This window comes from Cotesia typhae, unplaced genomic scaffold (genome assembly GCF_013202065.1).
Source record: "Cotesia typhae breed Kobodo isofemale line unplaced genomic scaffold, CoteBio_Ctyphae contig_22, whole genome shotgun sequence".
Lineage (NCBI taxonomy): Eukaryota > Metazoa > Arthropoda > Insecta > Hymenoptera > Braconidae > Cotesia > Cotesia typhae.
Genome location: NW_027423728.1, coordinates 1,262,158 through 1,274,773, shown reverse-complemented (window position 1 = coordinate 1,274,773; position 12,616 = coordinate 1,262,158). Strand labels below are relative to the sequence as shown.

At 34.1% G+C, this 12,616-nt stretch overlaps 1 long non-coding RNA gene across 1 annotated transcript in view; it reads left to right on the top strand.

The window, feature by feature from the left end:
- The window catches only part of LOC141524587 (uncharacterized), a 61,719-nt gene extending 53,052 nt beyond the window's left edge, over positions 1-8,667 (top strand). Inside the window, exon 2 of the long non-coding RNA XR_012478723.1 lies at positions 8,421-8,667. This is a non-coding gene — a long non-coding RNA (uncharacterized LOC141524587). The remainder of the gene's footprint in view (positions 1-8,420) is intronic.
- Positions 8,668-12,616: the final 3,949 nt, after the last annotated feature.

The following is a 12,616-nucleotide window of genomic DNA, read 5'->3' as shown; positions in this document are numbered from 1 at the left end:
TTTAAAATCCGAATCTCCATATCACGTGTAACGGGTTTGAACCGTCCCTTGGTCACCCCTTTATTTGAATTTAATAATTAAGGGCGCCACTGGAATTTTTATCACGGTTTCCAGAACCGGTCCAGGCAAGAGAGATATCACAGGGTTGAAAGAAATTATAAAATTTGACATAAATAAAAACAATTAAAATTGTCATCAATTATCAATTTATTTTAACAATCTGACAATAATTAAATCTTAATTTAATGCTCACACACACACTCATACTTATAAAAGTTACTTATTCCTGACGATACCCTCATATGGAGCGTCTATATCGCAGTTTCTATCAAAATTTCCTATTCCTACGATACCCTCATATGGAGCATCTATATCGAAGTTTCTATCATAGTTGCCTATTCCTGACGGTACCCTCATAAGGAGCGTTTATACCGCAGTTTCTACCTAAGTCGCGCTGTCCACAGGACCCTCACGCTCTAAAACTCTAGATATGACCCTGGGTGGTCGCCCGGACCCCTGCCCAAGGTTCATTCTGTCCTTAGCCCTTTCGCTGTCCACAGGACCCTCACTACGGGACTAAGGAACCTGAAGTATACTAGGACAGAGGAGGATACCATGACACTAGTCGACAACCTGCTAATCTTAACCTCCTCGACAGCCCGTGAACGAGGAGTATATACTGTAAAATATTTTCCACACACACACGCACACAATTCTCAATAAAACAATTTATCTAATACACACTTGACTCTAATTTATAATCATTTTAAAATCCAAAATACTTTTTACAACACAACTTCCTGGGAATCAAATTTTCCGGTCCCTAGCTTGACTTCGATAAATAATTTTATTTAAATTTTGGTTGCTTAATTAATAATATCACAGTAGCGTTTTATTCAACCAAAATGTTAGATAAATTAAAATTTCCTCGAATTCAAACTGCCTGAATAATTGGCTTATGTCTATTTTGAATTCCAGTCAAGATTTGAGACTTAGTCTTCAACTTGGTAAAAATTTCCCAAGGCTAAATTTTATGTTGATTAATTTTGAACTCATCGTACTGGAATTTGACAAATTTATTTATCGAAGTTTATTGAACCAATTTTCTTTCATTGATAATTTTACTCATGTAAAATTTGTTTTATAAATTAATTTACTACTTAACAATTTTAATATTCTAACTTAAGGAATTTGTGTCTATGGTAATTTTATTTTATAATTTTTGATAATTTTCGAAAAGTAAATTTCAATTATTAATTTTGATTTTAAATTTTAATTTATTTTTACTTGTTGATTTTATTGGTCAATTTTAATCTAACTTGGACAAATTTCTAATTTTAATTTCCTTCAGTTTTATTTTAATTTCTACTTTGTAATAAATTTAATCGACAGAATATCACTTGTACGGGTGATTTAGAATGACCTTCACAGCGGAAAACTGTAGATAGCGAAGTCGATTCTAAGAATAAAGTTCCTTAGTCGCTTTTCGATATTCTCAATAGTTTTTGAGTTATTCAAAATGTAAATTGACCAATCACAGACAAGCTTTAGAAATTAAAAAAAAATAAAAAAGAATAATAAATAAGTTAAGTAACACTGCCACAGCAGACTTCAAGTTAAATGATATTTATTTAATTTGAAAAGTTCGATTTCTCACAGAAAAAAAACAAAACATGCAATTACAATCTAGAACGTATTTGAATATTTTTTTTTTATCTTTTCCTTTTCACAGAAAACATTATTGACTTAAGATGATGCAATTATTAAAAATATAACTTCCGGAGAATTGACAAAATAAATTACGAATTTTTAAATATATAAACTTCAACCAAGAATAAAAAAAAAATTTTAACTAATAAAATTGTCTTACTGAAATAATAGCAATTTCAAACAGACAAAAATATAGATATAGACAATACATAAAATAATTATTGAAAAATCTCTGATTTTGCTTGCTCGGTCTCGCTCAGGACTTTGCTAAGCGCTTGATGTACGTCATAGCATATTTGCGAGCTTCTCAGCGAGACGGCCAGCGAGATGTCCGGCGAGACGGTTAGCGAGAGGTTCAGCGAGACGTCCTGCCAGACACCTAGCGAGACGGCCAGCTGGACGGATATCTCGCTGGACATCTCGCTAACCGTTTCGCTGGACGTCTCGCCGGACATCTCGCTAGCTGTTTTGCAGGACGTCTCGCTGGCCGTCTCGCTAGGTGTCTGGCAGGACGTCTCGCTGAACCTCTCGCTAACCGTCTCGCCGGACATCTCGCTGGCCGTCTCGCTGAGAAGCTCGCAAATATGCTATGACGTACATCAAGCGCTTAGCAAAGTCCTGAGCGAGACCGAGCAAGCAAAATCAGAGATTTTTCAATAATTATTTTATGTATTGTCTATATCTATATTTTTGTCTGTTTGAAATTGCTATTATTTCAGTAAGACAATTTTATTAGTTAAATTTTTTTTTTTATTCTTGGTTGAAGTTTATATATTTAAAAATACGTAATTTATTTTGTCAATTCTCCGGAAGTTATATTTTTAATAATTGCATCATCTTAAGTCAATAATGTTTTCTATGAAAAGGAAAAGATAGAAAAAAAATATTCAAATACGTTCTAGATTGTAATTGCATGTTTTGTTTTTTTTCTGTGAGAAATCGAACTTTTCAAATTAAATAAATATCATTTAACTTGAAGTCTGCTGTGGCAGTGTTACTTAACTTATTTATTATTATTTTTTATTTTTTTTTAATTTCTAATGCTTGTCTGTGATTGGTCAATTTACATTTTGAATAACTCAAAAACTATTGAGAATATCGAAAAGCGACTAAGGAACTTTATTCTTAGAATCGACTTCTCTATCTACAGTTTCCCGCTGTGAAGGTCATTCTGAATCACCCTGTATAAATGACGCAGCTTGACTTAAATTTGTCAATATCAAATTTTCGGAATTGTAAATTTAATTTAGATTTATTCGACCAATTTTATAGTAATATTAATTCTAAATTTAACCTCTTTTAATTTTAAATTTTGAAATTTTTCTACTTACTAAATTTCTATTTGTTCAAATTTTATTTTAATTAATTTTTAACCTCGACTTACAATTTAGATATGTTAATTAAATTCGAATAATTGATTAATTAATCAGGTAGGGTGATTGGAAGACGGAACCTGGCCTGTGCCTAGAGTTTCCGGGGACGACGTAATAATTTACCGAGGTTAAACTTTATTTTGTACCTGAGAACTTTTGACGATTTCTTCTCTTAAGTTCGGCTCTTTTTGTTGTTCTCGTGGATTTCTATTAGAGGCAACTCTGTCAGCCAAAATCACGGTGTTCTCGGTACTCGGTTCGCTTGCGTCGCAGCTCGGGATTTTCAACAATATTATATCTGGAAATTCAGGCTAGTTATACAGTCAAAACCGTTTACAGCGACTTCGCTTAAAGCGACCTGCCGGTTATTACGACGAAATTTTCAAGTCCCGTCTCTATTACATATAAAACACTCAAGCTGAAAACTGCTTATAACAACATTGCTTATAGCGACAAAATGTTTATAGCAACTGAATTCACAGTACTCATAGTAGTAAACTCATAGCAAAATGCATCGGTTATAGCGTCTGACAAATACTTTCATTCATTTTGCAGTAAATATACTTATGATGTCATCAAATTCTTTTGCAGCTTTAAATTAATGAGGATCACAATTTTCATTTTAGTTAATGGTCTTACAAGTTGTAGAAAACACTTTCGTTCTTTGGCAAAATAATTCTTTGACAATGTCAAAAAGAAAACGGAAAGTCTTCGACATAAATGAAAAATCTCACATAATTTGGCGACTAGAAAACGGTGAAACAAATAGTATATTGCGAAAGAATGCAATGTTTCACATTCAACAATCTCTACAATTTGGAAAAATAGAGACAAAATCAAATCTCTGTTTGAAAAAAACAACGTCAAGATTAAACGCGCTAGGACAACTGGACATGAAGACATAGACCAAGCATTATTAACGTGGTTTAAGCACCAGCGATCAAATAACGTGCCAATTAGTGGTCCTATTTTGCAGGAGAAAGCCAATGATTTCGCACGACAGCTAGGAAAACAAACTTTTAATGGTTCTTCATCGTGGATACAACGATTTAGGCATCGTCATAACATTGTCAGTGGTAAAATTAGTGGTGAAGCGGCTGATGTGCCAAGTGGAACAAAAGAAGAGTGGTTATCACAAAAGTGGCCTGTTTTATGTGAAGGTTACAAACCGGAAGATATCTTCAACGCAGACGAGTTAGGATTGTTTTATAGTATGACTCCGGATAGAACACTAAAGTTTAAAGGTGAAAAATGTACTGGTGGGAAATTGGCAAAGACAAGAATAACAGTGATGGTGGCTACGAACATGACAGGCTCGAGCAAAAAAAAGTTATTGGTGATTGGAAAATCAACAAAGCCGAGATGTTTTAAAAACGTTAATTCTTTACCTGTAGTCTAGGAGAATAATACTAAATCTTGGATGACGTCTGAAATTTTTGAAAAGTGGCTACGCTCTTGGGACGCTGAACTAAAAGCCAACCAAAGAAAAATTGTTTTGATAGTCGACAACTGTCCCGCACTCTGCAAAGTTGATAATTTAAAATTTATAAAACTCGTATTTTTGCCACCAAACGTAACTTTCGTCTTACAGCCGATGGACCAAGGAGTTATTAAATCTCTTAAGACACATTACAGGAAATTGCTCGTTGTGCATTTACTCCAAAGTTTCGAAAAAAATGAGCAAAATGCTCTCACATTGCTTGATGCTATTTTGATGGTATCAGAAGCTTGGAAAAATGTTACCCAAAGGACTATTGCTAACTGTTTCAAACATGCTGGTTTTGTGCAGAATCCTGATGAAAGGGATGATTTTATTGAAACGAATGACGTTATACTTCAACAATTGGGACAAGCTCTCATACCATCTTTATCTGAGGAAGATGTACAAGAGTTCATTGAAGTAGACGATAATGTTGCTGTTTGTTCGCTAATGACGGATGAAGAAATTTTACGCCAAGTTCAAAACGACCAACCCGATGAAAGCAAAGAAGAAGAAGAACAAGAACAGGAGGAGGCTTTTATATTACCTTCGATTAATGAAGCTCTGAGTGCAATTATGGTGTTGAAAAAGTATTTTCTCGGAAACGATGAAAATATTTCATATAATTACGATAAAACATTGAGTAACATGAACCGAGAATTACAAAATAGATATGTACAGTTTAAGTGCAAGAAACAAATGAAAGTAACTGATTACTTTCAAAAATAATTATGTTTATTAAATGTAGCATTGAAATTTATACGTAGTTTTATTAAATTGTTTAATAAATTAATTTATGTGTAGTTTAATAAATGTTCATGAAGTATTGTTTTTGAATTTAATCCGTGCATTTTTGTTTTCGAATATAACCCATGCATTGCTAGTTTTTACTTATAACGACTATCGGCTATAACGACCATTAACAGGAGGTCCCTTCAATGTTGTTATAAGCGGTTTTCACTGTAATTGTTATTATTGGATAATTAGGCTGGCTAAATGCCTAGCAGTAATTATCGAATTTATAAGTTAAAATAATCGCTCTGAAGGTTCGACAGGAATCTCAGAGGAATATTAATATTTACCTTGTATTTCCAAAATCTCGTGCTGGTTGCTCGGGCTCCGGCTTCACAATAACGTTTTTCCGTACGGCAAGGACCTTTTAAAGGTTAAAGGACCTTTTGTTTTACAACGTTGAACAAATCTGAAAAAATAAACTAATGAACGGATCATCAAGGTCAACAAATTTATGAGGTATGGTTAATAGACAGGTAGCTGTCCGTTGCTCACGTATCTCCTTTAACAATGGTAATTGATAGGTTGGCCATTTTTCGGCAGATTCTGTTAGCCAAGATGGCCCATGTTTCCAGATGTTCATTGAGGTAAATTCAGCTGGTAAAACTCCTCTTGATACAAGATCTGCTGGATGATCTTTCGTCGGAACATGTCTCCATGATTTAACATCGGTTTTTGTTTGAATATCTGAAACTCGGTTGGATACAAATGTTTTTAACTGGTGTGGTGAGGTATTTAACCAGTTAAGAACAATGTTAGAATCGGTCCAATAATGTATTTTATCAAAGGTCATTTTTGATGCAGTGATTTTGGTTTTTATTAAAGATGATAACAGTTGAGCTCTACATAGTTCAAGTCGAGGTATGGTAATAGTTTTTAAAGGGGCTACCTTTGACTTGGCGCATACTAGAAGTACCTGGATCTTTCCTTGAGGGTCGGTCACTCGCAGGTGGATACAGGCTCCGTATGTCTTTTCACTGGCGTCACAGAATCCATGCAATTGTAGTTGTTTTGTATTCGGTGTAACAATGGTTCTTGAAAATGATACCTGGTTTAATACATTAAGTTGAGTGCAATAGGTTTTCTATTCTGTATGGAGTTGGATAGATAAAGATTCATTCCAATCTAGTTTTGCATCCCACAAGTTTTGGATAAGAATTTTTGCTAAAATGACTGGAGCTAATAAACCGAGAGGATCAAATATTTTTGCGACTTCCGATAAAATGTTTCGCTTGAAGATTTTGGTTTTTTCTAGAAATACAATAGGTTTAACTGTATAAATTATATTGTCAGTTTTGGATTCCCAACATATACCAAGTGTTTTAAATGTCGAGTCACCTAACTGCAAATGAGGGTTTATATTTTCTTGAGGTACGTCTTTCAATACAGCAGAGTTTTTTGAGGCCTATTGACGAATTGTGAGTCCGGCCCTTCTTAGGATTTGTGTTACTTGTTGTCTAATTTTTATTGCCTTTTCCACATCTTCAGCTCTTGAGAGTAAATCATCTACATAAAAATCTTCTTTGAAAACCTTTGCTGCTACAGAAAACTGTTGTCCTTCATCGTCTGCTAACTGATGTAAACATCGTATAGCCAGGTACGGAGATGGTCTTACTCCAAAGGTCACGGTATCTAATTCGTAGGTTTGTATTTCATTATTACTGTTTCTCCACAGGATGCGTTGGTATCTTCGGTCTTCTTTTCTAATTAAAAATTGTCGGTACATTTTTTCAATATCACCTATAATAACGATAGGGTGTTTCCTAAAACGTATTAATAATGAGAATAAATCAGACTGAATGGTAGGTCCAGTGAATAATACGTCGTTTAAAGATTCACCTGTAGTTGTATTTGCAGATCCATCAAATACAACTCGTACTTTTTTGGTCATACTGCTGCTTTTAATCACGGCCTGATGTGGTAGGTAATAATTAGGTGTGTTTGAAGGTGAAACACTGACTGGTGACTTATGGTTGAGGTCTAAATATTCTTGTAACTCATTGTTATATTGAACTTCTAGGTCTGGGTCATTCTTTAATTTTCGTTCGGTACTTTTTAATCTTTTTAACGTGAGATGGTACGATTCTCCAAGATCAGGACTGTTTGGGTTAAATGGTAATGCTACGATATATCGGCCATCGCGTGTTCTTGATACGTGTTTCTGAAAATGAAGTTCACACTATATTTCTTCTGGTGTAAGTTTACTGGTGGTTGAACATTCTTCAATCTCCCAAAACTTGGTCAAATCAAAATGAATGGTACTGGTTGCATGACACTGCGGCGCAGTGACATTTTTACTTGTTGGTGCAGCTCCTCCTACAAACCATCCAAGTAATGTCTTTTGAAGAAATACTTCTTGTTGGTGTGGTAGTGACAATGGTATTTATCCGATAGATAACACTGATAGTGTGGTTCCTGCCCCCATGAGCAGGTCAATAGGGCCTGGTTTATGAAAGGTTGGGTCAGCGAACTTGATATTTGCAGGTATCTCTAACATTTCTCGTTGAATTGGTTGGTCTGGTATAACATGTGATATGAAGTTAGAAGAGAGTCACACAAACACACACACACACACACACACACACACACACACACACACACACACACACACACACACACACACACACACACACATATATATATATATATATATATATATATATATATATATATATATATATATATATATATATATATATATATATATATATATATATATATATATATATATATATCGGGTCCACAAAAATTTTTTCGTCGCTGTGTCTGCAGTTTTTTGTAGTTTTTGCCTTTTTTTTTTTTTTGCATTTTACTCAAAACTGAAGGGTGACCGGGCCAAACGGACTTTAAACTCGGATTCAGCTGGTCAATATCTCCGTAAGTGAATCCGGTCCAAAACCCTAACAACTTTTTGTTTCGTGTGTCGGTGTAATTGATAGGAAGTTTCAAATTTCCTAAATAAAAATTAAAAAATAAAAATGAAAAATAAATTTTTCTTAGTTTGCGAAGTTATTTATTTTCGGAGCTTGTATCTGTACTAAGTAAGCTTTTTGTTTTTTTTATAGAAAAGGAGGATCCTGTGGATGGATATAATTGTCAATAAGTAAAACTAACAAATACATCGAAAGAAACTGGAAGAAAGAAGACGAAAACAATTAATGAAGAGTAAATGAATGAAATAAAAATGAAATAAAAACGAAATCTTGTTAAAATTGTTAAGTGAATAAGGAATGTAAACATAACAAACGTTTTCAGAATGTAAATTTGATAACAATCGAATAATCACAATAAATGTCTTATATAGCTATGAAATTTTCTATGATCCGCCCCTTTAAGTGACGTAAATAGTATTTTATACAGCTTAATGATGTTACGAATGCAAGGTTTATGAACTATAGATGTAAAATTCAATCAATCTAATTGTTTTACTTTTATAGGATGATTCTATACCTATAAATTAATCAGAGTGTAAAATACGTCTGAAGAAAGACTAGAAAATAACTGTAGATTTAATTCATTGACCAAATCTTACATTTATTTTATACATTTTCCAGATAACATTAATTTTCTCCTTATTGACTTGTTACCCAATTCAAAATCTGCGATAGCATAATTAAATACTTCATTTTTATCATTTAGTAAATTATTGTTTGACAATGATTTCAATTACATAGATCCATAAAAAAAGCGATCTGAGCTGGCTGTGCGACAAAGATTTTTCGACATATTTTTTACCGCTGAACACGAATCTCAAGTCAAAATTAGTGGTCAAACTGCAAAAAACACAGAAAACTAAAAAAAAAAAAACGATGAAATCTACGATCTCATAATTTTTTCTGCATGATCATTATAATTTTATAATTTCTGTCGTTTCCTGGCAATATGAAAACATATTTATTCTCTACTGCCCCTGAAATCGCCGTTTAAATTCTTCGAGATCTTGATGAAATCGTTCTCCTTACTCTTTACTAAAGTCTCCCTTGTTCTCCGGAATGTAGTTAAGATGCGAATCAAGAAAGTGAAGTTTCAAATTCATTGGGAAACCGGAACACTGAAAGTTTGCCATCATATTGGCTAGAATATTTTCGTAATCAGCATCCTTGATGTTACATAAAAACTTGTTACACACTTCCTTGAAACTTAGCCGTGATGTCTTGTTTTGTTGATCCATAACTGAAACAAATGTTTCATCTTTGGATAACGTCTGGATTTCCGGTCCATGAAAGATCCCTTTTCTCAATTTCACATCTGATTCGTGGAAGGTTTCTTCAATGGTTGGAGTTTTCAATTCAAGTTTTTCCTTGTTCTGGTGTTTCTCAAATCGGTTAACCATATTATAGCGTTGTATTTTTCATCCCAATATATTTTGTATAAACGTAGCAAAAGAGATTAGGATTCTTAGAACATTCATGATCGTCATGAGCACTGGAAAATCTAGCTAAATTTCAAGTAGAAGAATTATTGCAATCCATTAAAATAAACAAACCCCGCACGCTAGAATGCCTTGCCCGATCACAGGTGAGTCAGTCGCCCTAAGAGTGATAATCCTTATACCTCGCCAGGTATGTACCTAAGTATGAGGGCTTTCCGACTTTGACGAGGACAATATCAACTCGTCTTATTAAAAGACATTAATAAGACACAATCAGTGGCAAACAAACATATTTACGAATCACTAATGGATGCTACAGAGAGAAACAAAGCAGAAACTGAAATTTGATCATAACATGCTGGAAATACTATTAGATGGTGGATTTCATTGTTTTTTTTTTTATTTTTCTTTGGTTTTTGCAGTTTGACCCCCAATTTCAACTAGATTTGTATTCAGCGGTAAAAAATACGTTGGAATATCTTTGTCGCACATATAACACAGACCACTTTTTTTTGTGGATCTGTGTTATTATTGTTATTCTTATAATTATGTGCCTAATTATTACTTATGCTTGAACTCTTAACCTTTACTTATAAATGATAATAGTTTTGTTTATCATTCTCTTATCAAGTAGTAAAATAATTACTTAATTTCAATGATTGAAAAGTAAAGAAAACGGACACTAACTAAGATTGTTTTGCACCTGTTGAACCACCTGGCTTTAATAAAGATGAACATGGGGACGATAATATGATTGAGTACCTGGACATCTACTGTGACAAGTAGACGGATTCAGGTAATGATGGCTCGTCTGTTGTTCTAGAACATCCTATTACTGGCAACTGCGTTTTTATTCATATTTTCCTCGTTGAAGCTCGATATTATTTGTGTCTGGATTACAGGAATTGATATCTACCTGAGCAAATAGCTGTGACAGGGTAAATAGTCTCAGAATCTGTCATGGAATCTGCACATTTCTAAGTCAATAAGTATAATAAATTCAGCCGTGTATAATCTCAAACTACGCAAAAATATATATACTACTGATAATATAAAACTACTTGTTTTAGCTACTGTACTACCACTTATTAATTATTGTTCCATTATCTTAATCAATACTTCAGCTAAAAATTATCAGAACCCAATAAAAAAAGTTTTTATCTAATCATACATAATTATGCATAATGATTTATATATGATTGGATCCAAAAATTGGCCAGGTCTAGTTAAATACAGGGCGTCTTGTAAGTCGCGGACAATTTTGTAGGGTTAGATAGAAATAAAAATTCTGAATTGAAAAGTCCTTTGCGATTTTTCGATCGAAGGCATAGATAATTGACTATGAATTAATTAAAGTGACTAATCAGGTACGCGCTACAACGGTAGAACAGTAAGAGCGAAAAAGTAGGCTAGCGCGAGAGCCAGTATCAAGAATATGAATCGCTCGCGCAACGTCTACAGCCCATGAAGCCCATAAGAATAGGACTGAGCTGGTCAAAAAAGGAAAAAAAAAAACACTCATTCATTCTACTTCACATTAATCATTTCTTGTGTACTAGTCAACTATTGTACTAGAAGGTCACTAGTGTTTCAGTTTTGTGTAGCCCTTACCTTTACTAGCGATCATCTATATATATAGTGTAATCAGTGGTTTTTTTCATAAATTTGAACATACATTCCTATCGTCAATGGTCACCAGTTTTTACATCTTTTGAGAGATTCGCCATTCCAATAAGTGACGTTACGTTTATTTTCATTAGTAGTTTACAGCAAGGTTACTAGAAAAGGGAGAAGTAGCTTTGTATATAGTCATAATTGCCGGTGTTTACCTACTAATCTGTCCTTGATGACATAGTGTGTGTTGGTAGTCACAAATCGCCTTACTTCTATGTATTATTTATTCCCATGTATCGTGCTATTCATCCACTATTTTACTCTCATAAGTATTTTATAAGATACTCATTAAAGTGGACATGTTGGATGAAAAATTCATGTTATGTCAGCAGTATCCGGTACACGTGTAGCTTGTCATAAGCCGACCAAACCACTTATCATTTGCTCCACTTGTCAAAAATCTTTCCATTTACCTTGTCTGCGTATGTAATCAAAATCAAAATTCTCGGATGATTGTTGTATAAAGACATTTTCGACAAGTGAAATCCGTACCAGAAGCAAATCTGCCTCTCTCACATTTAATAATCGTCAATCAGGATCTGGTACAACTTTGAAATCACCATTACCATCTTCGAGTACTCTTGCTTCATCTGTACAGTCAATTAATAAGATTAAAAAGACAAGTACTACACCAGAAAAATCACCAACCACTAGTTACAAGTCGTGAAATTCAACGCCCATAACACCAATATCTCCTGTATCAAATTTATCACCAAATTCCGATAACGGTTCCTTGTTTCTGACGTCAAGTTCAACAGCAGTAAAGACAGTGTCATCAAGAAAAACAGTTAGTATGTGTCAATTTTCGTTGCAAGAAGCAATGCTTTCACAAGCAACTCCTTAGGCTTCTATTCTTGAACTTCCGGAAGATTGGGATACTAAAAGTATTGATAACAAGTTAACATCGATGCTGCAGTTTTTCTTTAAGTCCTCACAATCAATTTCAGTAGTTAAACGGGAGGGGGGTCTGTGACACTCTACTGATCATGTCAGTGTGAGTGTGTTTCTTGCGTATTGACGGTTGTTTTGTTATCTGTGATCTCCATTATCGACATTGGGTTTGATAGTTTTCTTGTTTATTGTAGGTGGTCTGTATTATCGACTGTTGTTTTGAAGTCTTGTCATGTGACTGTTACGTGGTTATGGTGGGGGGGGGGGGTTATGATATTATGATGGGGATATGGTGGCTGTTTGGTATGAGCGGGGGAAGTGGGG